Consider the following 26,225-nt stretch of genomic DNA (forward strand, 5'->3'; position numbering starts at 1 on the left):
ATACTATACTAATCCAGTATACAAGAATAGTACACAACAATAAATACCACATTCAGTCAATCCACCCCGAATCCTTGCAGCCGCGTTGAGCATGGCGGTCGAGGACTCAAACTGTACCATTCAAGTCCTTGTCTCAGAGGCACTGAGTTGATTGGTATGGAGCCAGGCACCTCCTGATCTGAATCTTGAACTGGCTCCAAATTCTGCATGTCCACACCCCCTGTAGTAGATGATTGAGAATTAGTAGCAGTGACCACCGGCCATATGCACTGGCTCAAAATTCTGCAAGTCCACACCCCATGTAGTAGATGATTAAGAATTAGTAGCAGTCACCACAGGTTCCACTGTCAGGATGATCCATCCTCTCTCCTTCATCAGCTTCAGATCCCACTGTTTCCCTGAGCAGGAAGGTCTGGAATTGAAAATACAGAGGACAATAAATAACATTCACTCAGTACATGGCACTCATTTTGGTTTATAAGCTGGAAATTGAGCCATCAGCCTGGTGTCAAGAGCGTCAGGATGGCCGGGTGGTCTAAGGTGCTGTATTCAGGTCACAGTCTCCCTTGGAGACGTGGGTTCAAACCCCTCTTCTGACAAGTGTCTTTTGCGAGGTGGATACATTTTTGGACTTTTTTTTTCCAAGCACCCTTATCAAAAACAATGTCAACGGTTTCTGTAAATTATCGATAAGATCTATTGTCCGTTGCTTGCACTAATTGCCTGAAGTTGGCTAAATCGCAGTAAATCGGTAAAGCAGGAAATCACAGCATCTTCAACAAATCGTGATAGAGGGGCCGAGATAAAGGTTTCGACCCTACATATCAAAAGCACAGCTGTCAATAGTTCAGCAGGTGCACAGTGCAGAAGGTTCAGTGGCACCAGGGTCCCGTGCATCCCAATCACAGCTGGTTTTTAACTTCTGTATTCAGGGCATGGGAGGGGTGTGTTGCATCGTGCACACACAGTGTCTGTTTTGCAAATAAGTTTTAATAAATACACAGAGAATAATATAGAGTCATTGGCCACAAGGAACACCTTCCCTGACCTTTTATTCTCTCCGGTTCCACGTCACCGCGCCTACCATCCAACTCCAAAACTCGGGGGGAGACTAACACTCCCTACCTCCCTTGGTGTGCATCATAGGCGTGCCCATGACGAACACAACATTTCTCCTTAACCAATACAAAACAAACATAGCTGCTCAAAAAAAAGATACTATACTAAACCAGTATACAAGAATAGTACACAACAAGAAATGCCACATTCAGTCAATCCACCCCGAATCCTTGCAGCCGCGTTGAGCATGGCGGTCGAGGACTCAAACTGTACCGTTCAAGTCCTTGTCTCAGAGGCACTGAGTTGATTGGTATGGAGCCAGGCACCTCCTGATCTGAATCTTGATCTGGCTCCAAATTCTGCATGTCCACACCCCCTGTAGTAGATGATTGAGAATTAGTAGCAGTCACCACCGGCCATGTGCACTGGCTCAAAATTCAGCATGTCCACACCCCATGTAGTAGATGATTGAGAATTAGTAGCAGTCACCACCGGATCCACTGTCAGGATGATCCATCCTCTCTCCTTCATCAGCTTCAGATCCCACTGTTTCCCTGAGCAGGAAGGTCTGGAATTGAAAATACAGAGGACATTAAACAACATTCACTCAGTACATGGCACTCATTTTGGTTTATAAGCTGGAAATTGAGCCATCAGTGCAGTGTCAAGAGTGTCAGGATGGCTGAGTGGTCTAAGGCGCTGCGTTCAGGTCGCAGTCTCCTTTGGAGGCGTGGGTTCGAATCCCACTTCTGACAAGTGTCTTTTGCGAGGTGGATACATTTTTGGACTTTTTTTTTCCAAGCACCCGTATCAAAAACAATATCAACAGTTTCTGTAAATTATCGATAAGATCTATTGTCCGTTGCTTGCACTAATTTCCTGAAGTTGGCTAAATCGCAGTAAATCGGTAAAGCGGGAAATCACAGCATCTTCAACAAATCGTGATAGAGGGGCAGAGATAAAGGTTTCGACCCTACATATCAAGAGCGCAGCTGTCAATAGTTCAGCAGGTTCACAGTGCAGAAGGTTCAGTGGCACCAGGGTCCCCTGCGTCCCAATCACAGCTGGTTTTTAACTTCTGTATTCAGGGCATGGGAGGGGTGTGTTGCATCGTGCACACACGGTGCCTGTTTCGCAGATAAGTTTTAATAAATACAAAGAGAATAATATAGAGTCATTGGCCACGAGGAACACCTTCCCTGACCTTTTATTCTCTCCGGTTCCACGTCACCGCGCCTACCATCCAACTCCAAAACTCGGGGGAGACTAACACTCCCTACCTCCCTTGGTGTGCATCATAGGCGTGCCCATGACGAACACAATATTTCTCCTTAACCAATACAAAACAAACATAGCTGCTCAAAAAAAAGATACTATACTAATCCAGTATACAAGAATAGTACACAACAAGAAATGCCACATTCAGTCAATCCACCCCGAATCCTTGCAGCCGCGTTGAGCATGGCGGTCGAGGACTCAAACTGTACCGTTCAAGTCCTTGTCTCAGAGGCACTGAGTTGATTGGTATGGAGCCAGGCACCTCCTGATCTGAATCTTGAACTGGCTCCAAATTCTGCATGTCCACACCCCTTGTAGTAGATGATTGAGAATTAGTAGCAGTCACCACCGGCCATGTGCACTGGCTCAAACTTCTGCATGTCCACACCCCATGTAGTCGATGATTGAGAATTAGTAGCAGTCACCACCGGATTCACTGTCAGGATGATCCATCCTCTCTCCTTCATCAGCTTCAGATCCCACTGTTTCCCTGAGCAGGAAGGTCTGGAATTGAAAATACAGAGGACATTAAACAACATTCACTCAGTACATGGCACTCTTTTTGGTTTATACGCTCGAAATTGAGCCATGAGGGAGGTGTGAAGAGTGTCAGGATGGCCGAGTGGTCTAAGGCACTGCTTTCAGGTCGCAGCCTTCCATGGAGGTGTGGGTTCAAATCCCACTTCTGACGAGTGTATTTTTCGAGGTGGATACATTTTTGGACTTTTTTTTCCCAAGCACCGTATCAAAAACAATGTCAACAGTTTCTGTAAATTATCGATAAGATCTATTTTCCGTTGCTTGCACTAATTGCCTGAAGTTGGCTAAATCGCAGTAAATCGGTAAAGCAGGAAATCACAGCATCTTCAACAAATCGTGATAGAGGGGCCGAGATAAAGGTTTCGACCCTACATATCAAAAGCGCAGCTGTCAATAGTTCAGCAGGTTCACAGTGCAAAAGGTTCAGTGGCACCAGGGTCCCCTGCGTCCCAATCACAGCTGGTTTTTAACTTCTGTATTCAGGGGATGGGAGGGGTGGGGGTGTTGCGTCGTGCACACACAGTGCCTGTTTTGCAGAGAAGTTTTAATAAATACACAAAGAATAATATGGAGTCTTTAGCCACGAGGAACACCTTCCCCTACCTTTTATTCTCTCCGATTCCACATCACCGCACCTAACATCCAACTCCAAAACTCGGGGGAGACTAACACTCCCTACCTCCCTTGGTGTGCATCATGGGCGTGCCCATGACGAACACAACATTTCTCCTTAACCAATACAAAACAAACATAGCTGCTCAAAAAAAGATACTATACTAATCCAGTATACAAGAATAGTACACAACAATAAATACCACATTCAGTCAATCCACCCCGAATCCTTGCAGCCGCGTTGAGCATGGCGGTCGAGGACTCAAACTGTACCATTCAAGTCCTTGTCTCAGAGGCACTGAGTTGATTGGTATGGAGCCAGGCACCTCCTGATCTGAATCTTGAACTGGCTCCAAATTCTGCATGTCCACACCCCCTGTAGTAGATGATTGAGAATTAGTAGCAGTGACCACCGGCCATATGCACTGGCTCAAAATTCTGCAAGTCCACACCCCATGTAGTAGATGATTAAGAATTAGTAGCAGTCACCACAGGTTCCACTGTCAGGATGATCCATCCTCTCTCCTTCATCAGCTTCAGATCCCACTGTTTCCCTGAGCAGGAAGGTCTGGAATTGAAAATACAGAGGACATTAAACAACATTCACTCAGTACATGGCACTCATTTTGGTTTATAAGCTGGAAATTGAGCCATCAGTGCAGTGTCAAGAGTGTCAGGATGGCTGAGTGGTCTAAGGCGCTGCGTTCAGGTCGCAGTCTCCTTTGGAGGCGTGGGTTCGAATCCCACTTCTGACAAGTGTCTTTTGCGAGGTGGATACATTTTTGGACTTTTTTTTTCCAAGCACCCGTATCAAAAACAATATCAACAGTTTCTGTAAATTATCGATAAGATCTATTGTCCGTTGCTTGCACTAATTTCCTGAAGTTGGCTAAATCGCAGTAAATCGGTAAAGCGGGAAATCACAGCATCTTCAACAAATCGTGATAGAGGGGCAGAGATAAAGGTTTCGACCCTACATATCAAGAGCGCAGCTGTCAATAGTTCAGCAGGTTCACAGTGCAGAAGGTTCAGTGGCACCAGGGTCCCCTGCGTCCCAATCACAGCTGGTTTTTAACTTCTGTATTCAGGGCATGGGAGGGGTGTGTTGCATCGTGCACACACGGTGCCTGTTTCGCAGATAAGTTTTAATAAATACAAAGAGAATAATATAGAGTCATTGGCCACGAGGAACACCTTCCCTGACCTTTTATTCTCTCCGGTTCCACGTCACCGCGCCTACCATCCAACTCCAAAACTCGGGGGAGACTAACACTCCCTACCTCCCTTGGTGTGCATCATAGGCGTGCCCATGACGAACACAACATTTCTCCTTAACCAATACAAAACAAACATAGCTGCTCAAAAAAAAGATACTATACTAATCCAGTATACAAGAATAGTACACAACAAGAAATGCCACATTCAGTCAATCCACCCCGAATCCTTGCAGCCGCGTTGAGCATGGCGGTCGAGGACTCAAACTGTACCGTTCAAGTCCTTGTCTCAGAGGCACTGAGTTGATTGGTATGGAGCCAGGCACCTCCTGATCTGAATCTTGAACTGGCTCCAAATTCTGCATGTCCACACCCCTTGTAGTAGATGATTGAGAATTAGTAGCAGTCACCACCGGCCATGTGCACTGGCTCAAACTTCTGCATGTCCACACCCCATGTAGTCGATGATTGAGAATTAGTAGCAGTCACCACCGGATTCACTGTCAGGATGATCCATCCTCTCTCCTTCATCAGCTTCAGATCCCACTGTTTCCCTGAGCAGGAAGGTCTGGAATTGAAAATACAGAGGACATTAAACAACATTCACTCAGTACATGGCACTCATTTTGGTTTATACGCTCGAAATTGAGCCATGAGGGAGATGTGAAGAGTGTCAGATGGCCGAGTGGTCTAAGGTGCTGCGTTCAAGTCACAGCCTCCCTTGGAGGTGTGAGTTCAAATCCCACTTCTGACAAGTGTCTTTTGCGAGGTGGATACATTTTTGGCCTTTTTTTCCCCAAGCACCGTATCAAAAACAATGTCAACAGTTTCTGTAAATTATCGATAAGATCTATTTTCCGTTGCTTGCACTAATTGCCTGAAGTTGGCTAAATCGCAGTAAATCGGTAAAGCAGGAAATCACAGCATCTTCAACAAATCGTGATAGAGGGGCCGAGGTAAAGGTTTCGACCCTACATATCAAAAGCGCAGCTGTCAATAGTTCAGCAGGTTCACAGTGCAGAAGGTTCAGTGGCACCAGGGTCCCCTGCGTCCCAATCACAGCTGGTTTTTAACTTCTGTATTCAGGGCATGGGAGGGGTGTGTTGCATCGTGCACACACAGTGCCTGTTTTTCAAATAAGTTTTAATAAATACACAGAGAATAATATAGAGTCATTGGCCACGAGGAACACCTTCCCTGACCTTTTATTCTCTCCGGTTCCACGTCACCGCGCCTACCATCCAACTCCAAAACTCGGGGGAGACTAACACTCCCTACCTCCCTTGGTGTGCATCATAGGCGTGCCCATGACGAACACAACATTTCTCCTTAACCAATACAAAACAAACATAGCTGCTCAAAAAAAAGATACTATACTAAACCAGTATACAAGAATAGTACACAACAAGAAATGCCACATTCAGTCAATCCACCCCGAATCCTTGCAGCCGCGTTGAGCATGGCGGTCGAGGACTCAAACTGTACCGTTCAAGTCCTTGTCTCAGAGGCACTGAGTTGATTGGTATGGAGCCAGGCACCTCCTGATCTGAATCTTGAACTGGCTCCAAATTCTGCATGTCCACACCCCCTGTAGTAGATGATTGAGAATTAGTAGCAGTCACCACCGGCCATGTGCACTGGCTCAAAATTCAGCATGTCCACACCCCATGTAGTAGATGATTGAGAATTAGTAGCAGTCACCACCGGATCCACTGTCAGGATGATCCATCCTCTCTCCTTCATCAGCTTCAGATCCCACTGTTTCCCTGAGCAGGAAGGTCTGGAATTGAAAATACAGAGGACATTAACCAACATTCACTCAGTACATGGCACTCATTTTGGTTTATAAGCTGGAAATTGAGCCATCAGTGCAGTGTCAAGAGTGTCAGGATGGCCGAGTGGTCTAAGGCGCTGTGTTCAGATCGCAGTCTCCTTTGGAGGCGTGGGTTCGAATCCCACTTCTGACAAGTGTCTTTTGCGAGGTGGATACATTTTTGGACTTTTTTTTTCCAAGCACCCGTATCAAAAACAATGTCAACAGTTTCTGTAAATTATCGATAAGATCTATTGTCCGTTGCTTGCACTAATTTCCTGAAGTTGGCTAAATCGCAGTAAATCGGTAAAGCGGGAAATCACAGCATCTTCAACAAATCGTGATAGAGGGGCAGAGATAAAGGTTTCGACCCTACATATCAAGAGCGCAGCTGTCAATAGTTCAGCAGGTTCACAGTGCAGAAGGTTCAGTGGCACCAGGGTCCCCTGCGTCCCAATCACAGCTGGTTTTTAACTTCTGTATTCAGGGCATGGGAGGGGTGTGTTGCATCGTGCACACACGGTGCCTGTTTCGCAGATAAGTTTTAATAAATACACAGAGAATAATATAGAGTCATTGGCCACGAGGAACACCTTCCCTGACCTTTTATTCTCTCCGGTTCCACGTCACCGCGCCTACCATCCAACTCCAAGACTCGGGGGAGACTAACACTCCCTACCTCCCTTGGTGTGCATCATAGGCGTGCCCATGACGAACACAACATTTCTCCTTAACCAATACAAAACAAACATAGCTGCTCAAAAAAAAGGTACTATACTAATCCAGTATACAAGAATAGTACACAACAAGAAATGCCACATTCAGTCAATCCACCCCGAATCCTTGCAGCCGCGTTGAGCATGGCGGTCGAGGACTCAAACTGTACCGTTCAAGTCCTTGTCTCAGAGGCACTGAGTTGATTGGTATGGAGCCAGGCACCTCCTGATCTGAATCTTGAACTGGCTCCAAATTCTGCATGTCCACACCCCTTGTAGTAGATGATTGAGAATTAGTAGCAGTCACCACCGGCCATGTGCACTGGCTCAAACTTCTGCATGTCCACACCCCATGTAGTCGATGATTGAGAATTAGTAGCAGTCACCACCGGATTCACTGTCAGGATGATCCATCCTCTCTCCTTCATCAGCTTCAGATCCCACTGTTTCCCTGAGCAGGAAGGTCTGGAATTGAAAATACAGAGGACATTAAACAACATTCACTCAGTACATGGCACTCTTTTTGGTTTATACGCTCGAAATTGAGCCATGAGGGAGGTGTGAAGAGTGTCAGGATGGCCGAGTGGTCTAAGGTGCTGCGTTCAGGTCGCAGCCTTCCATGGAGGTGTGGGTTCAAATCCCACTTCTGACAAGTGTATTTTGCGAGGTGGATACATTTTTTGACTTTTTTTTCCCAAGCACCGTATCAAAAACAATGTCAACAGTTTCTGTAAATTATCGATAAGATCTATTTTCCGTTGCTTGCACTAATTGCCTGAAGTTGGCTAAATCGCAGTAAATCGGTAAAGCAGGAAATCACAGCATCTTCAACAAATCGTGATAGAGGGGCCGAGATAAAGGTTTCGACCCTACATATCAAAAGCGCAGCTGTCAATAGTTCAGCAGGTTCACAGTGCAAAAGGTTCAGTGGCACCAGGGTCCCCTGCGTCCCAATCACAGCTGGTTTTTAACTTCTGTATTCAGGGGATGGGAGGGGTGGGGGTGTTGCGTCGTGCACACACAGTGCCTGTTTTGCAGAGAAGTTTTAATAAATACACAAAGAATAATATGGAGTCTTTAGCCACGAGGAACACCTTCCCCTACCTTTTATTCTCTCCGATTCCACATCACCGCACCTAACATCCAACTCCAAAACTCGGGGGAGACTAACACTCCCTACCTCCCTTGGTGTGCATCATGGGCGTGCCCATGACGAACACAACATTTCTCCTTAACCAATACAAAACAAACATAGCTGCTCAAAAAAAGATACTATACTAATCCAGTATACAAGAATAGTACACAACAATAAATACCACATTCAGTCAATCCACCCCGAATCCTTGCAGCCGCGTTGAGCATGGCGGTCGAGGACTCAAACTGTACCATTCAAGTCCTTGTCTCAGAGGCACTGAGTTGATTGGTATGGAGCCAGGCACCTCCTGATCTGAATCTTGAACTGGCTCCAAATTCTGCATGTCCACACCCCCTGTAGTAGATGATTGAGAATTAGTAGCAGTGACCACCGGCCATATGCACTGGCTCAAAATTCTGCAAGTCCACACCCCATGTAGTAGATGATTAAGAATTAGTAGCAGTCACCACAGGTTCCACTGTCAGGATGATCCATCCTCTCTCCTTCATCAGCTTCAGATCCCACTGTTTCCCTGAGCAGGAAGGTCTGGAATTGAAAATACAGAGGACATTAAATAACATTCACTCAGTACATGGCACTCATTTTGGTTTAAAAGCTGGAAATTGAGCCATCAGCCTGGTGTCAAGAGCGTCAGGATGGCCGGGTGGTCTAAGGTGCTGTATTCAGGTCACAGTCTCCCTTGGAGACGTGGGTTCAAACCCCTCTTCTGACAAGTGTCTTTTGCGAGGTGGATACATTTTTGGACTTTTTTTTTCCAAGCACCCTTATCAAAAACAATGTCAACGGTTTCTGTAAATTATCGATAAGATCTATTGTCCGTTGCTTGCACTAATTGCCTGAAGTTGGCTAAATCGCAGTAAATCGGTAAAGCAGGAAATCACAGCATCTTCAACAAATCGTGATAGAGGGGCCGAGATAAAGGTTTCGACCCTACATATCAAAAGCACAGCTGTCAATAGTTCAGCAGGTTCACAGTGCAGAAGGTTCAGTGGCACCAGGGTCCCCTGCATCCCAATCACAGCTGGTTTTTAACTTCTGTATTCAGGGCATGGGAGGGGTGTGTTGCATCGTGCACACACAGTGCCTGTTTCACAGATAAGTTTTAATAAATACACAGAGAATAATATAGAGTCATTGGCCACAAGGAACACCTTCCCTGACCTTTTATTCTCTCCGGTTCCACGTCACCGCGCCTACCATCCAACTCCAAAACTCGGGGGAGAATAACACTCCCTACCTCCCTTGGTGTGCATCATAGGCGTGCCCATGACGAACACAACATTTCTCCTTAACCAATACAAAACAAATATAGCTGCTCAAAAGAAAGATACTATACTAATCCAGTATGCAAGAATAGTACACAACAAGAAATGCCACATTCAGTCAATCCACCCCGAATCCTTGCAGCTGCGTTGAGCATGGCGGTTGAGGACTCAAACTGTACCGTTCAAGTCCTTGTCTCAGAGGCACTGAGTTGATTGGTATGGAGCCAGGCACCTCCTGATCTGAATCTTGAACTGGCTCCAAATTCTGCATGTCCACACCCCCTGTAGTAGATGATTGAGAATTAGTAGCAGTCACCACCAGCCATGTGCACTGGCTCAAAATTCAGCATGTCCACACCCCATGTAGTAGATGATTGAGAATTAGTAGCAGTCACCACCGGATCCACTGTCAGGATGATCCATCCTCTCTCCTTCATCAGCTTCAGATCCCACTGTTTCCCTGAGCAGGAAGGTCTGGAATTGAAAATACAGAGGACATTAAACAACATTCACTCAGTACATGGCACTCATTTTGGTTTATACGCTCAAAATTGAGCCATGAGGGAGGTGTGAAGAGTGTCAGGATGGCTGAGTGGTCTAAGGCACTGCGTTCAGGTCACAGCCTCCCTTGGAGGTGTGGGTTCAAATCCCACTTCTGACAAGTGTATTTTGCGAGGTGGATACATTTTTGGACTTTTTTTTTCCCAAGCACCGTATCAAAAACAATGTCAACAGTTTCTGTAAATTATCGATAAGATCTATTTTCCATTGCTTGCACTAATTGCCTGAAGTTGGCTAAATCGCAGTAAATCGGTAAAGCAGGAAATCACAGCATCTTCAACAAATCGTGATAGAGGGGCCGAGATAAAGGTTTCGACCCTACATATCAAAAGCGCAGCTGTCAATAGTTCAGCAGGTTCACAGTGCAGAAGGTTCAGTGGCACCAGGGTCCCCTGCGTCCCAATCACAGCTGGTTTTTAACTTCTGTATTCAGGGCATTGGAGGGGTGTGTTGCATCGTGCACACACAGTGCCTGTTTTGCAAATAAGTTTTAATAAATACACAGAGAATAATATAGAGTCATTGGCCACGAGGAACACCTTCCCTGACCTTTTTTTCTCTCCGGTTCCACATCACCGCGCCTACCATCCAACTCCAAAACTCGGGGGAGACTAACACTCCCTACCTCCCTTGGTGTGCATCATAGGCGTGCCCATGACGAACACAACATTTCTCCTTAACCAATACAAAACAAACATAGCTGCTCAAAAAAAAGATACTATACTAAACCAGTATACAAGAATAGTACACAACAAGAAATGCCACATTCAGTCAATCCACCCCGAATCCTTGCAGCCGCGTTGAGCATGGCGGTCAAGGACTCAAACTGTACCCTTCAAGTCCTTGTCTCAGAGGCACTGAGTTGATTGGTATGGAGCCAGGCACCTCCTGATCTGAATCTTGAACTGGCTCCAAATTCTGCATGTCCACACCCCCTGTAGTAGATGATTGAGAATTAGTAGCAGTCACCACCGGCCATGTGCACTGGCTCAAAATTCAGTATGTCCACACCCCATGTAGTAGATGATTGAGAATTAGTAGCAGTCACCACCGAATCCACTGTCAGGATGATCCATCCTCTCTCCTTCATCAGCTTCAGATCCCACTGTTTCCCTGAGCAGGAATGTCTGGTATTGAAAATACAGAGGACATTAAACAACATTCACTCAGTACATGGCACTCATTTTGGTTTATACGCTCGAAATTGAACCATGAGGGAGGTGTGAAGAGTGTCAGGATGGCCAAGTGGTCTAAGGCGCTGCGTTCAGGTCGCAGCCTCCCTTGGAGGTGTGGGTTCAAATCCCACTTCTGACAAGTGTATTTTGCGAGGTGGATACATTTTTGGACTTTTTTTTCCCAAGCACCGTATCAAAAACAATGTCAACAGTTTCTGTAAATTATCGATAAGATCTATTGTCCGTTGCTTGCACTAATTTCCTGAAGTTGGCTAAATCGCAGTAAATCGGTAAAGCGGGAAATCACAGCATCTTCAACAAATCGTGATAGAGGGGCAGAGATAAAGGTTTCGACCCTACATATCAAGAGCGCAGCTGTCAATAGTTCAGCAGGTTCACAGTGCAAAAGGTTCAGTGGCACCAGGGTCCCCTGCGTCCCAATCACATCTGGTTTTTAACTTCTGTATTCAGGGCATGGGAGGGGTGTGTTGCATCGTGCACACACGGTGCCAGTTTCGCAGATAAGTTTTAATAAATACACAGAGAATAATATAGAGTCATTGGCCACGAGGAACACCTTCCCTGACCTTTTATTCTCTCCGGTTCCACGTCATCGCGCCTACCATCCAACTCCAAAACTCGGGGGAGACTAACACTCCCTACCTCCCTTGGTGTGCATCATAGGCGTGCCCATGACGAACACAACATTTCTCCTTAACCAATACAAAACAAACATAGCTGCTCAAAAAAAATATACTATACTAATCCAGTATACAAGAATAGTACACAACAAGAAATGCCACATTCAGTCAATCCACCCCGAATCCTTGCAGCCGCGTTGAGCATGGCGGTCGAGGACTCAAACTGTACCGTTCAAGTCCTTGTCTCAGAGGCACTGAGTTGATTGGTATGGAGCCAGGCACCTCCTGATCTGAATCTTGAACTGGCTCCAAATTCTGCATGTCCACACCCCTTGTAGTAGATGATTGAGAATTAGTAGCAGTCACCACCGGCCATGTGCACTGGCTCAAACTTCTGCATGTCCACACCCCATGTAGTCGATGATTGAGAATTAGTAGCAGTCACCACCGGATTCACTGTCAGGATGATCCATCCTCTCTCCTTCATCAGCTTCAGATCCCACTGTTTCCCTGAGCAGGAAGGTCTGGAATTGAAAATACAGAGGACATTAAACAACATTCACTCAGTACATGGCACTCATTTTGGTTTATACGCTCGAAATTGAGCCATGAGGGAGGTGTGAAGAGTGTCAGGATGGCCGAGTGGTCTAAGGCGCTGCGTTCAGGTCGCAGCCTCCCTTGGAGGTGTGGGTTCAAATCCCTCTTCTGACAAGTGTATTTTGCGAGGTGGATACATTTTTGGACTTTTTTTTCCCAAGCACCGTATCAAAAACAATGTCAACAGTTTCTGTAAATTATCGATAAGATCTATTTTCCATTGCTTGCACTAATTGCCTGAAGTTGGCTAAATCGCAGTAAATCGGTAAAGCAGGAAATCACAGCATCTTCAACAAATCGTGATAGAGGGGCCGAGATAAATGTTTCGACCCTACATATCAAAAGCGCAGCTGTCAATAGTTCAGCAGGTTCACAGTGCAAAAGGTTCAGTGGCACCAGGGTCCCCTGCGTCCCAATCACAGCTGGTTTTTAACTTCTGTATTCAGGGGATGGGAGGGGTGGGGGTGTTGCGTCGTGCACACACAGTGCCTGTTTTGCAGAGAAGTTTTAATAAATACACAAAGAATAATATGGAGTCTTTAGCCACGAGGAACACCTTCCCCTTCCTTTTATTCTCTCCGATTCCACATCACCGCACCTACCATCCAACTCCAAAACTCGGGGGAGACGTAACACTCCCTACCTCCCTTGGTGTGCATCATGGGCGTGCCCATGACGAACACAACATTTCTCCTTAACCAATACAAAACAAACATAGCTGCTCAAAAAAAAGATTCTATACTAATCCAGTATACAAGAATAGTACACAACAATAAATACCACATTCAGTCAATCCACCCCGAATCCTTGCAGCCGCGTTGAGCATGGCGGTCGAGGACTCAAACTGTACCGTTCAAGTCCTTGTCTCAGAGGCACTGAGTTGATTGGTATGGAGCCAGGCACCTCCTGATCTGAATCTTGAACTGGCTCCAAATTCTGCATGTCCACACCCCCTGTAGTAGATGATTGAGAATTAGTAGCAGTCACCACCGGCCATATGCACTGGCTCAAAATTCTGCAAATCCACACCCCATGTAGTAGATGATTGAGAATTAGTAGCAGTCACCACAGGTTCCACTGTCAGGATGATCCATCCTCTCTCCTTCATCAGCTTCAGATCCCACTGTTTCCCTGAGCAGGAAGGTCTGGAATTGAAAATACAGAGGACATTAAATAACATTCACTCAGTACATGGCACTCATTTTGGTTTATAAGCTGGAAATTGATCCATCAGTCTGGTGTCAAGAGTGTCAGGATGGCCGGGTGGTCTAAGGTGCTGCATTTAGGTCACAGTCTCCCTTGGAGACGTGGGTGCAAACCCCTCTTCTGACAAGTGTCTTTTGCGAGGTGGATACATTTTTGGACTTTTTTTTTCCAAGCACCATTATCAAAAACAATGTCAACGGTTTCTGTAAATTATCGATAAGATCTATTGTCCGTTGCTTGCACTAATTGCCTGAAGTTGGCTAAATCGCAGTAAATCGGTAAAGCAGGAAATCACAGCATCTTCAACAAATCGTGATAGAGGGGCCGAGATAAAGGTTTCGACCCTACATATCAAAAGCACAGCTGTCAATAGTTCAGCAGGTTCACAGTGCAGAAGGTTCAGTGGCACCAGGGTCCCCTACATCCCAATCACAGCTGGTTTTTAACTTCTGTATTGAGGGCATGGGAGGGGTGTGTTGCATCGTGCACACACAGTGCCTGTTTCACAGATAAGTTTTAATAAATACACAGAGAATAATATAGAGTCATTGGCCACAAGGAACACCTTCCCTGACCTTTTATTCTCTCCGGTTCCACGTCACCGCGCCTACCATCCAACTCCAAAACTCGGGGGAGAATAACACTCCCTACCTCCCTTGGTGTGCATCATAGGCGTGCCCATGACGAACACAACATTTCTCCTTAACCAATACAAAACAAACATAGCTGCTCAAAAAAAAGATACTATACTAAACCAGTATACAAGAATAGTACACAACAAGAAATGCCACATTCAGTCAATCCACCCCGAATCCTTGCAGCCACGTTGAGCATGGCGGTTGAGGACTCAAACTGTACCGTTCAAGTCCTTGTCGCAGAGGCACTGAGTTGATTGGTGTGGAGCCAGGCACCTCCTGATCTGAATCTTGAACTGGCTCCAAATTCTGCATGTCCACACCCCCTGTAGTAGATGATTGAGAATTAGTAGCAGTCACCACCGGATCCACTGTCAGGATGATCCATCCTCTCTCCTTCATCAGCTTCAGATCCCACTGTTTCCCTGAGCAGGAAGGTCTGGAATTGAAAATACAGAGGACATTAAATAACATTCACTCAGTACATGGCACTCATTTTGGTTTATAAGCTGGAAATTGAGCCATCAGTGCAGTGTCAAGAGTGTCAGGATGGCCGAGTGGTCTAAGGCGCTGTGTTCAGGTCACAGTCTCCTTTGGAGGCGTGGGTTCGAATCCCACTTCTGACAAGTGTCTTTTGCGAGGTGGATACATTTTTGGACTTTTTTTTTCCAAGCACCCGTATCAAAAACAATGTCAACAGTTTCTGTAAATTATCGATAAGATCTATTGTCCGTTGCTTGCACTAATTTCCTGAAGTTGGCTAAATCGCAGTAAATCGGTAAAGCGGGAAATCACAGCATCTTCAACAAATCGTGATAGAGGGGCAGAGATAAAGGTTTCGACCCTACATATCAAGAGCGCAGCTGTCAATAGTTCAGCAGGTTCACAGTGCAGAAGGTTCAGTGGCACCAGGGTCCCCTGCGTCCCAATCACAGCTGGTTTTTAACTTCTGTATTCAGGGCATGGGAGGGGTGTGTTGCATCGTGCACACACGGTGCCTGTTTCGCAGATAAGTTTTAATAAATACACAGAGAATAATATAGAGTCATTGGCCACGAGGAACACCTTCCCTGACCTTTTATTCTCTCCGGTTCCACGTCACCGCGCCTACCATCCAACTCCAAAACTCGGGGGAGACTAACACTCCCTACCTCCCTTGGTGTGCATCATAGGCTTGCCCATGACGAACACAACATTTCTCCTTAACCAATACAAAACAAACATAGCTGCTCAAAAAAAAGATACTATACTAATCCAGTATACAAGAATAGTACACAACAAGAAATGCCACATTCAGTCAATCCACCCCGAATCCTTGCAGCCGCGTTGAGCATGGCGGTCGAGGACTCAAACTGTACCGTTCAAGTCCTTGTCCCAGAGGCACTGAGTTGATTGGTATGGAGCCAGGCACCTCCTGATCTGAATCTTGAACTGGCTCCAAATTCTGCATGTCCACACCCCTTGTAGTAGATGATTGAGAATTAGTAGCAGTCACCACCGGCCATGTGCACTGCCTCAAACTTCTGCATGTCCACACCCCATGTAGTCGATGATTGAGAATTAGTAGCAGTCACCACCGGATTCACTGTCAGGATGATCCATCCTCTCTCTTTCATCAGCTTCAGATCCCACTGTTTCCCTGAGCAGGAAGGTCTGGAATTGAAAATACAGAGGACATTAAACAACATTCACTCAGTACATGGCACTCATTTTGGTTTATACGCTCAAAATTGAGCCATGAGGGAGGTGTGAAGAGTGTCAGGATGGCTGAGTGGTCTAAGGCACTGCGTTCAGGTCACAGCCTCCCTTGGAGGTGTGGGTTCAAATCCCACTTCTGACAAGTGTATTTTGCGAGGTGGATACATTTTTGGACTTTTTTTTCCCAAGCACCGTATCAAAAACAATGTCAACAGTTTCTGTAAATTATCGATAAGATCTATTTTCCGTTGCTTGTACTAATTGCCTGAAGTTGGCTAAATCGCAGTAAATCGGTAAAGCAGGAAATCACAGCATCTTCAACAAATCGTGATAGAGGGGCCGAGATAAAGGTTTCGACCCTACATATCAAAAGCGCAGCTGTCAATAGTTCAGCAGGTTCACAGTGCAGAAGGTTCAGTGGCACCAGGGTCCCCTGCGTCCCAATCACAGCTGGTTTTTAACTTCTGTATTCAGGGCATGAAAGGGGTGTGTTGCATCGTGCACACACAGTGCCTGTTTTGCAAATAAGTTTTAATAAATACACAGAGAATAATATAGAGTCATTGGCCACGAGGAACACCTTCCCTGACCTTTTATTCTCTCCGGTTCCACATCACCGCGCCTACCATCCAACTCCAAAACTCGGGGGAGACTAACACTCCCTACCTCCCTTGGTGTGCATCATAGGCGTGCCCATGACGAACACAACATTTCTCCTTAACCAATACAAAACAAACATAGCTGCTCAAAAAAAAGATACTATACTAAACCAGTATACAAGAATAGTACACAACAAGAAAGGCCACATTCAGTCAATCCACCCCGAATCCTTGCAGCCGCGTTGAGCATGGCGGTCGAGGACTCAAACTGTACCGTTCAAGTCCTTGTCTCAGAGGCACTGAGTTGATTGGTATGGAGCCAGGCACCTCCTGATCTGAATCTTGAACTGGCTCCAAATTCTGCATGTCCACACCCCCTGTAGTAGATGATTGAGAAATAGTAGCAGTCACCACCGGCCATGTGCACTGGCTCAAAATTCAGCATGTCCACACCCCATGTAGTAGATAATTGAGAATTAGTAGCAGTCACCACCGAATCCACTGTCAGGATGATCCATCCTCTCTCCTTCATCAGCTTCAAATCCCACTGTTTCCCTGAGCAGGAAGGTCTGGAATTGAAAATACAGAGGACATTAAACAACATTCACTCAGTACATGGCACTCATTTTGGTTTATAAGCTGGAAATTGAGCCATCAGTGCAGTGTCAAGAGTGTCAGGATGGCCGAGTGGTCTAAGGCGCTGCGTTCAGGTCGCAGTCTCCTTTGGAGGCGTGGGTTCGAATCCCACTTCTGACAAGTGTCTTTTGCGAGGTGGATACATTTTTGGACTTTTTTTTACCAAGCACCCGTATCAAAAACAATGTCAACAGTTTCTGTAAATTATCGATAAGATCTATTGTCCGTTGCTTGCACTAATTTCCTGAAGTTGGCTAAATCGCAGTAAATCGGTAAAGTGGGAAATCACAGCATCTTCAACAAATCGTGATAGAGGGGCAGAGATAAAGGTTTCGACCCTACATATCAAGAGCGCAGCTGTCAATAGTTCAGCAGGTTCACAGTGCAGAAGGTTCAGTGGCACCAGGGTCCCCTGCGTCCCAATCACAGCTGGTTTTTAACTTCTGTATTCAGGGCATGGGAGGGGTGTGTTGCATCGTGCACACACGGTGCCGGTTTCGCAGATAAGTTTTAATAAATACACAGAGAATAATATAGAGTCATTGGCCACGAGGAACACCTTCCCTGACCTTTTATTCTCTCCGGTTCCACGTCATCGCGCCTACCATCCAACTCCAAAACTCGGGGGAGACTAACACTCCCTACCTCCCTTGGTGTGCATCATAGGCGTGCCCATGACGAACACAACATTTCTCCTTAACCAATACAAAACAAACATAGCTGCTCAAAAAAAAGATACTATACTAATCCAGTATACAAGAATAGTACACAACAAGAAATGCCACATTCAGTCAATCCACCCCGAATCCTTGCAGCCGCGTTGAGCATGGCGGTCGAGGACTCAAACTGTACCGTTCAAGTCCTTGTCTCAGAGGCACTGAGTTGATTGGTATGGAGCCAGGCACCTCCTGATCTGAATCTTGAACTGGCTCCAAATTCTGCATGTCCACACCCCTTGTAGTAGATGATTGAGAATTAGTAGCAGTCACCACCGGCCATCTGCACTGGCTCAAACTTCTGCATGTCCACACCCCATGTAGTCGATGATTGAGAATTAGTAGCAGTCACCACCGGATTCACTGTCAGGATGATCCATCCTCTCTCCTTCATCAGCTTCAGATCCCACTGTTTCCCTGAGCAGGAATGTCTGGTATTGAAAATACAGAGGACATTAAACAACATTCACTCAGTACATGGCACTCATTTTGGTTTATACGCTCGAAATTGAGCCATGAGGGAGGTGTGAAGAGTGTCAGGATGGCCAAGTGGTATAAGGCGCTGCGTTCAGGTCGCAGCCTCCCTTGGAGGTGTGGGTTCAAATCCCACTTCTGACAAGTGTATTTTGCGAGGTGGATACATTTTTGGACTTTTTTTTCCCAAGCACCGTATCAAAAACAATGTCAACAGTTTCTGTAAATTATCGATAAGATCTATTTTCCATTGCTTGCACTAATTGCCTGAAGTTGGCTAAATCGCAGTAAATCGGTAAAACAGGAAATCACAGCATCTTCAACAAATCGTGATAGAGGGGCCGAGATAAAGGTTTCGACCCTACATATCAAAAGCGCAGCTGTCAATAGTTCAGCAGGTTCACAGTGCAAAAGGTTCAGTGGCACCAGGGTCCCCTGCGTCCCAATCACAGCTGGTTTTTAACTTCTGTATTCAGGGGATGGGAGGGAAGGGGGTGTTGCGTCGTGCACACACAGTGCCTGTTTTGCAGAGAAGTTTTAATAAATACACAAAGAATAATATGGAGTCTTTAGCCACGAGGAACACCTTCCCCTACCTTTTATTCTCTCCGATTCCACATCACCGCACCTACCATCCAACTCCAAAACTCGGGGGAGACTAACACTCCCTACCTCCCTTGGTGTGCATCATGGGCGTGCCCATGACGAACACAACATTTCTCCTTAACCAATACAAAACAAACATAGCTGCTCAAAAAAAGATACTATACTAATCCAGTATACAAGAATAGTACACAACAATAAATACCACATTCAGTCAATCCACCCCGAATCCTTGCAGCCGCGTTGAGCATGGCGGTCGAGGACTCAAACTGTACCGTTCAAGTCCTTGTCTGAGAGGCACTGAGTTGATTGGTATGGAGCCAGGCACCTCCTGATCTGAATCTTGAACTGGCTCCAAATTCTGCATGTCCACACCCCCTGTAGTAGATGATTGAGAATTAGTAGCAGTCACCACCCGCCATATGCACTGGCTCAAAATTCTGCAAGTCCACACCCCATGTAGTAGATGATTAAGAATTAGTAGCAGTCACCACAGGTTCCACTGTCAGGATGATCCATCCTCTCTCCTTCATCAGCTTCAGATCCCACTGTTTCCCTGAGCAGGAAGGTCTGGAATTGAAAATACAGAGGACATTAAATAACATTCACTCAGTACATGGCACTCATTTTGGTTTATAAGCTGAAAATTGAGCCATCAGCCTGGTGTCAAGAGCGTCAGGATGGCCGGGTGGTCTAAGGTGCTGCATTCAGGTCACAGTCTCCCTTGGAGACGTGGGTTCAAACCCCTCTTCTGACAAGTGTCTTTTGCGAGGTGGATACATTTTTGGACTTTTTTTTTCCAAGCACCCTTATCAAAAACAATGTCAACGGTTTCTGTAAATTATCGATAAGATCTATTGTCCGTTGCTTGCACTAATTGCCTGAAGTTGGCTAAATCGCAGTAAATCGGTAAAGCAGGAAATCACAGCATCTTCAACAAATCGTGATAGAGGGGCCGAGATAAAGGTTTCGACCCTACATATCAAAAGCACAGCTGTCAATAGTTCAGCAGGTTCACAGTGCAGAAGGTTCAGTGGCACCAGGGTCCCCTGCATCCCAATCACAGCTGGTTTTTAACTTCTGTATTCAGGGCATGGGAGGGGTGTGTTGCATCGTGCACACACAGTGCCTGTTTCACAGATAAGTTTTAATAAATACACAGAGAATAATATAGAGTCATTGGCCACAAGGAACACCTTCCCTGACCTTTTATTCTCTCCGGTTCCACGTCACCGCGCCTACCATCCAACTCCAAAACTCGGGGGAGAATAACACTCCCTACCTCCCTTGGTGTGCATCATAGGCGTGCCCATGACGAACACAACATTTCTCCTTAACCAATACAAAACAAACATAGCTGCTCAAAAGAAAGATACTATACTAAAGCAGTATACAAGAATAGTACACAACAAGAAATGCCACATTCAGTCAATCCACCCCGAATCCTTGCAGCCGCGTTGAGCATGGCGGTCGAGGACTCAAACTGTACTGTTCAAGTCCTTGTCGCAGAGGCACTGAGTTGATTGGTATGGAGCCAGGCACCTCCTGATCTGAATCTTGAACTGGCTCCAAATTCTGCATGTCCACACCCCCTGTAGTAGATGATTGAGAATTAGTAGCAGTCACCACCGGCCATGTGCACTGGCTCAAAATTCAGCATGTCCACACCCCATGTAGTAGATGATTGAGAATTAGTAGCAGTCACCACCGGATCCACTGTCAGGATGATCCATCCTCTCTCCTTCATCAGCTTCAGATCCCACTGTTTCCCTGAGCAGGAAGGTCTGGAATTGAAAATACAGAGGACATTAAACAACATTCACTCAGTACATGGCACTCATTTTGGTTTATACGCTCGAAATTGAGCCATGAGGGAGGTGTGAAGAGTGTCAGGATGGCTGAGTGGTCTAAGGCGCTGCGTTCAGGTCGCAGCCTCCCTTGGAGGTGTGGGTTCAAATCCCACTTCTGACAAGTGTATTTTGCGAGGTGGATACATTTTTGGACTTTTTTTTCCCAAGCACCGTATCAAAAACAATGTCAACAGTTTCTGTAAATTATCGATAAGATCTATTTTCCATTGCTTGCACTAATTGCCTGAAGTTGGCTAAATCGCAGTAAATCGGTAAAGCAGGAAATCACAGCATCTTCAACAAATCGTGATAGAGGGGCCGAGATAAAGGTTTCGACCCTACATATCAAAAGCGCAGCTGTCAATAGTTCAGCAGGTTCACAGTGCAGAAGGTTCAGTGGCACCAGGGTCCCCTGCGTCCCAATCACAGCTGGTTTTTAACTTCTGTATTCAGGGCATGGGAGGGGTGTGTTGCATCGTGCACACACAGTGCCTGTTTTGCAAATAAGTTTTAATAAATACACAGAGAATAATATAGAGTCATTGGCCACGAGGAACACCTTCCCTGACCTTTTATTCTCTCCGGTTCCACATCACCGCGCCTACCATCCAACTCCAAAACTCGGGGGAGACTAACACTCCCTACCTCCCTTGGTGTGCATCATAGGCGTGCCCATGACGAACACAACATTTCTCCTTAACCAATACAAAACAAACATAGCTGCTCAAAAAAAAGATACTATACTAAACCAGTATACAAGAATAGTACACAACAAGAAATGCCACATTCAGTCAATCCACCCCGAATCCTTGCAGCCGCGTTGAGCATGGCGGTCGAGGACTCAAACTGTACCGTTCAAGTCCTTGTCTCAGAGGCACTGAGTTGATTGGTATGGAGCCAGGCACCTCCTGATCTGAATCTTGAACTGGCTCCAAATTCTGCATGTCCACACCCCCTGTAGTAGATGATTGAGAATTAGTAGCAGTCACCACCGGCCATGTGCACTGGCTCAAAATTCAGTATGTCCACACCCCATGTAGTAGATGATTGAGAATTAGTAGCAGTCACCACCGAATCCACTGTCAGGATGATCCATCCTCTCTCCTTCATCAGCTTCAGATCCCACTGTTTCCCTGAGCAGGAAGGTCTGGAATTGAAAATACAGAGGACATTAAACAACATTCACTCAGTACATGGCACTCATTTTGGTTTATAAGCTGGAAATTGAGCCATCAGTGCAGTGTCAAGAGTGTCAGGATGGCCGAGTGGTCTAAGGCGCTGTGTTCAGGTCGCAGTCTCCTTTGGAGGCGTGGGTTCGAATCCCACTTCTGACAAGTGTCTTTTGCGAGGTGGATACATTTTTGGACTTTTTTTTTCCAAGCACCCGTATCAAAAACAATGTCAACAGTTTCTGTAAATTATCGATAAGATCTATTGTCCGTTGCTTGCACTAATTTCCTGAAGTTGGCTAAATCGCAGTAAATCGGTAAAGCGGGAAATCACAGCATCTTCAACAAATCGTGATAGAGGGGCAGAGATAAAGGTTTCGACCCTACATATCAAGAGCGCAGCTGTCAATAGTTCAGCAGGTTCACAGTGCAGAAGGTTCAGTGGCACCAGGGTCCCCTGCGTCCCAATCACAGCTGGTTTTTAACTTCTGTATTCAGGGCATGGGAGGGGTGTGTTGCATCGTGCACACACGGTGCCAGTTTCGCAGATAAGTTTTAATAAATACACAGAGAATAATATAGAGTCACTGGCCACGAGGAACACCTTCCCTGACCTTTTATTCTCTCCAGTTCCACGTCATCGCGCCTACCATCCAACTCCAAAACTCGGGGGAGACTAACACTCCCTACCTCCCTTGGTGTGCATCATAGGCGTGCCCATGACGAACACAACATTTCTCCTTAACCAATACAAAACAAACATAGCTGCTCAAAAAGAAGATACTATACTAATCCAGTATACAAGAATAGTACACAACAAGAAATGCCACATTCAGTCAATCCACCCCGAATCCTTGCAGCCGCGTTGAGCATGGCGGTCAAGGACTCAAACTGTACCGTTCAAGTCCTTGTCTCAGAGGCACTGAGTTGATTGGTATGGAGCCAGGCACCTCCTGATCTGAATCTTGAACTGGCTCCAAATTCTGCATGTCCACACCCCTTGTAGTAGATGATTGAGAATTAGTAGCAGTCACCACCGGCCATGTGCACTGGCTCAAACTTCTGCATGTCCACACCCCATGTAGTCGATGATTGAGAATTAGTAGCAGTCACCACCGGATTCACTGTCAGGATGATCCATCCTCTCTCCTTCATCAGCTTCAGATCCCACTGTTTCCCTGAGCAGGAAGGTCTGGAATTGAAAATACAGAGGACATTAAACAACATTCACTCAGTACATGGCACTCATTTTGGTTTATACGCTCGAAATTGAGCCATGAGGGAGGTGTGAAGAGTGTCAGGATGGCCGAGTGGTCTAAGGCGCTGCGTTCAGGTCGCAGCCTCCCTTGGAGGTGTGGGTTCAAATCCCTCTTCTGACAAGTGTATTTTGCGAGGTGGATACATTTTTGGACTTTTTTTTTCCAAACACCGTATCAAAAACAATGTCAACAGTTTCTGTAAATTATCGATAAGATCTATTTTCCATTGCTTGCACTTTTTGCCTGAAGTTGGCTAAATCGCAGTAAATCGGTAAAGCAGGAAATCACAGCATCTTCAACAAATCGTGATAGAGGGGCCGAGATAAAGGTTTCGACCCTACATATCAAAAGCGCAGCTGTCAATAGTTCAGCAGGTTCACAGTGCAAAAGGTTCAGTGGCACCAGGGTCCCCTGCATCCCCATCACAGCTGGTTTTTAACTTCTGTATTCAGGGGATGGGAGGGGTGGGGGTGTTGCGTCGTGCACACACAGTGCCTGTTTTGCAGAGAAGTTTTAATAAATACACAAAGAATAATATGGAGTCTTTAGCCACGAGGTACACCTTCCCCTACCTTTTATTCTCTCCGATTCCACATCACCGCACCTACCATCCAACTCCAAAACTCGGGGGAGACTAACACTCCCTACCTCCCTTGGTGTGCATCATGGGCGTGCCCATGACGAACACAACATTTCTCCTTAACCAATACAAAACAAACATAGCTGCTCAAAAAAAAGATACTATACTAATCCAGTATACAAGAATAGTACACAACAATAAATACCACATTCAGTCAATCCTCCCCGAATCCTTGCAGCCGCGTTGAGCATGGCGGTCGAGGACTCAAACTGTACCGTTCAAGTCCTTGTCTCAGAGGCACTGAGTTGATTGGTATGGAGCCAGGCACCTCCTGATCTGAATCTTGAACTGGCTCCAAATTCTGCATGTCCACACCCCCTGTAGTAGATGATTGAGAATTAGTAGCAGTCACCACCGGCCATATGCACTGGCTCAAAATTCTGCAAATCCACACCCCATGTAGTAGATGATTGAGAATTAGTAGCAGTCACCACAGGTTCCACTGTCAGGATGATCCATCCTCTCTCCTTCATCAGCTTCAGATCCCACTGTTTCCCTGAGCAGGAAGGTCTGGAATTGAAAATACAGAGGACATTAAATAACATTCACTCAGTACATGGCACTCATTTTGGTTTATAAGCTGGAAATTGATCCATCAGTCTGGTGTCAAGAGTGTCAGGATGGCCGGGTGGTCTAAGGTGCTGCATTCAGGTCACAGTCTCCCTTGGAGACGTGGGTGCAAACCCCTCTTCTGACAAGTGTCTTTTGCGAGGTGGATACATTTTTGGACTTTTTTTTTCCAAGCACCATTATCAAAAACAATGTCAACGGTTTCTGTAAATTATCGATAAGATCTATTGTCCGTTGCTTGCACTAATTGCCTGAAGTTGGCTAAATCGCAGTAAATCGGTAAAGCAGGAAATCACAGCATCTTCAACAAATCGTGATAGAGGGGCCGAGATAAAGGTTTCGACCCTACATATCAAAAGCACAGCTGTCAATAGTTCAGCAGGTTCACAGTGCAGAAGGTTCAGTGGCACCAGGGTCCCCTGCATCCCAATCACAGCTGGTTTTTAACTTCTGTATTCAGGGCATGGGAGGGGTGTGTTGCATCGTGCACACACAGTGCCTGTTTCACAGATAAGTTTTAATAAATACACAGAGAATAATATAGAGTCATTGGCCACAAGGAACACCTTCCCTGACCTTTTATTCTCTCCGGTTCCACGTCACCGCGCCTACCATCCAACTCCAAAACTCGGGGGAGAATAACACTCCCTACCTCCCTTGGTGTGCATCATAGGCGTGCCCATGACGAACACAACATTTCTCCTTAACCAATACAAAACAAACATAGCTGCTCAAAAAAAAGATACTATACTAAACCAGTATACAAGAATAGTACACAACAAGAAATGCCACATTCAGTCAATCCACCCCGAATCCTTGCAGCCGCGTTGAGCATGGCGGTTGAGGACTCAAACTGTAGCGTTCAAGTCCTTGTCGCAGAGGCACTGAGTTGATTGGTGTGGAGCCAAGGACCTCCTGATCTGAATCTTGAACTGGCTCCAAATTCTGCATGTCCACACCCCCTGTAGTAGATGATTGAGAATTAGTAGCAGTCACCACCGGATCCACTGTCAGGATGATCCATCCTCTCTCCTTCATCAGCTTCAGATCCCACTGTTTCCCTGAGCAGGAAGGTCTGGAATTGAAAATACAGAGGACATTAAACAACATTCACTCAGTACATGGCACTCATTTTGGTTTATATGCTGGAAATTGAGCCATCAGTGCAGTGTTAAGAGTGTCAGGATGGCTGAGTGGTCTAAGGCGCTGTGTCCAGGTCGCAGTCTCCTTTGGAGGCGTGGGTTCGAATCCCACTTCTGACAAGTGTCTTTTGCGAGGTGGATACATTTTTGGACTTTTTTTTTCCAAGCACCCGTATCAAAAACAATGTCAACAGTTTCTGTAAATTATCGATAAGATCTATTGTCCGTTGCTTGCACTAATTTCCTGAAGTTGGCTAAATCGCAGTAAATCGGTAAAGCGGGAAATCACAGCATCTTCAACAAATCGTGATAGAGGGGCAGAGATAAAGGTTTCGACCCTACATATCAAGAGCGCAGCTGTCAATAGTTCAGCAGGTTCACAGTGCAGAAGGTTCAGTGGC

The 26,225-nt window shown here is 45.9% G+C and overlaps 10 non-coding genes across 10 annotated transcripts; all 10 read left to right on the forward strand.

The window, feature by feature from the left end:
* Positions 1–1,731: 1,731 nt before the first annotated feature.
* TRNAL-CAG (transfer RNA leucine (anticodon CAG)) lies at positions 1,732–1,814 on the forward strand. The gene has a single exon. It is a non-coding gene; the product is annotated as a tRNA-Leu (tRNA).
* A 2,347-nt stretch (positions 1,815–4,161) lies between these two features.
* Positions 4,162–4,244, forward strand: TRNAL-CAG (transfer RNA leucine (anticodon CAG)). Its single transcript has one exon. It is a non-coding gene; the product is annotated as a tRNA-Leu (tRNA).
* A 2,343-nt stretch (positions 4,245–6,587) lies between these two features.
* On the forward strand, positions 6,588–6,670 carry TRNAL-CAG (transfer RNA leucine (anticodon CAG)). Its single transcript has one exon. It is a non-coding gene; the product is annotated as a tRNA-Leu (tRNA).
* A 4,775-nt stretch (positions 6,671–11,445) lies between these two features.
* TRNAL-CAG (transfer RNA leucine (anticodon CAG)) lies at positions 11,446–11,528 on the forward strand. Its single transcript has one exon. It is a non-coding gene; the product is annotated as a tRNA-Leu (tRNA).
* Positions 11,529–15,011: 3,483 nt separating this feature from the next.
* TRNAL-CAG (transfer RNA leucine (anticodon CAG)) lies at positions 15,012–15,094 on the forward strand. Its single transcript has one exon. It is a non-coding gene; the product is annotated as a tRNA-Leu (tRNA).
* Positions 15,095–17,438: 2,344 nt separating this feature from the next.
* TRNAL-CAG (transfer RNA leucine (anticodon CAG)) lies at positions 17,439–17,521 on the forward strand. Its single transcript has one exon. It is a non-coding gene; the product is annotated as a tRNA-Leu (tRNA).
* Positions 17,522–18,652: 1,131 nt separating this feature from the next.
* TRNAL-CAG (transfer RNA leucine (anticodon CAG)) lies at positions 18,653–18,735 on the forward strand. Its single transcript has one exon. It is a non-coding gene; the product is annotated as a tRNA-Leu (tRNA).
* Positions 18,736–21,082: 2,347 nt separating this feature from the next.
* TRNAL-CAG (transfer RNA leucine (anticodon CAG)) lies at positions 21,083–21,165 on the forward strand. The gene has a single exon. It is a non-coding gene; the product is annotated as a tRNA-Leu (tRNA).
* A 1,130-nt stretch (positions 21,166–22,295) lies between these two features.
* On the forward strand, positions 22,296–22,378 carry TRNAL-CAG (transfer RNA leucine (anticodon CAG)). The gene has a single exon. It is a non-coding gene; the product is annotated as a tRNA-Leu (tRNA).
* A 3,483-nt stretch (positions 22,379–25,861) lies between these two features.
* Positions 25,862–25,944, forward strand: TRNAL-CAG (transfer RNA leucine (anticodon CAG)). Its single transcript has one exon. It is a non-coding gene; the product is annotated as a tRNA-Leu (tRNA).
* The last annotated feature ends 281 nt before the right edge of the window (positions 25,945–26,225 follow it).

Source organism: Pleurodeles waltl, unplaced genomic scaffold, assembly GCF_031143425.1.
Source record: "Pleurodeles waltl isolate 20211129_DDA unplaced genomic scaffold, aPleWal1.hap1.20221129 scaffold_39, whole genome shotgun sequence".
Taxonomy (NCBI): domain Eukaryota; kingdom Metazoa; phylum Chordata; class Amphibia; order Caudata; family Salamandridae; genus Pleurodeles; species Pleurodeles waltl.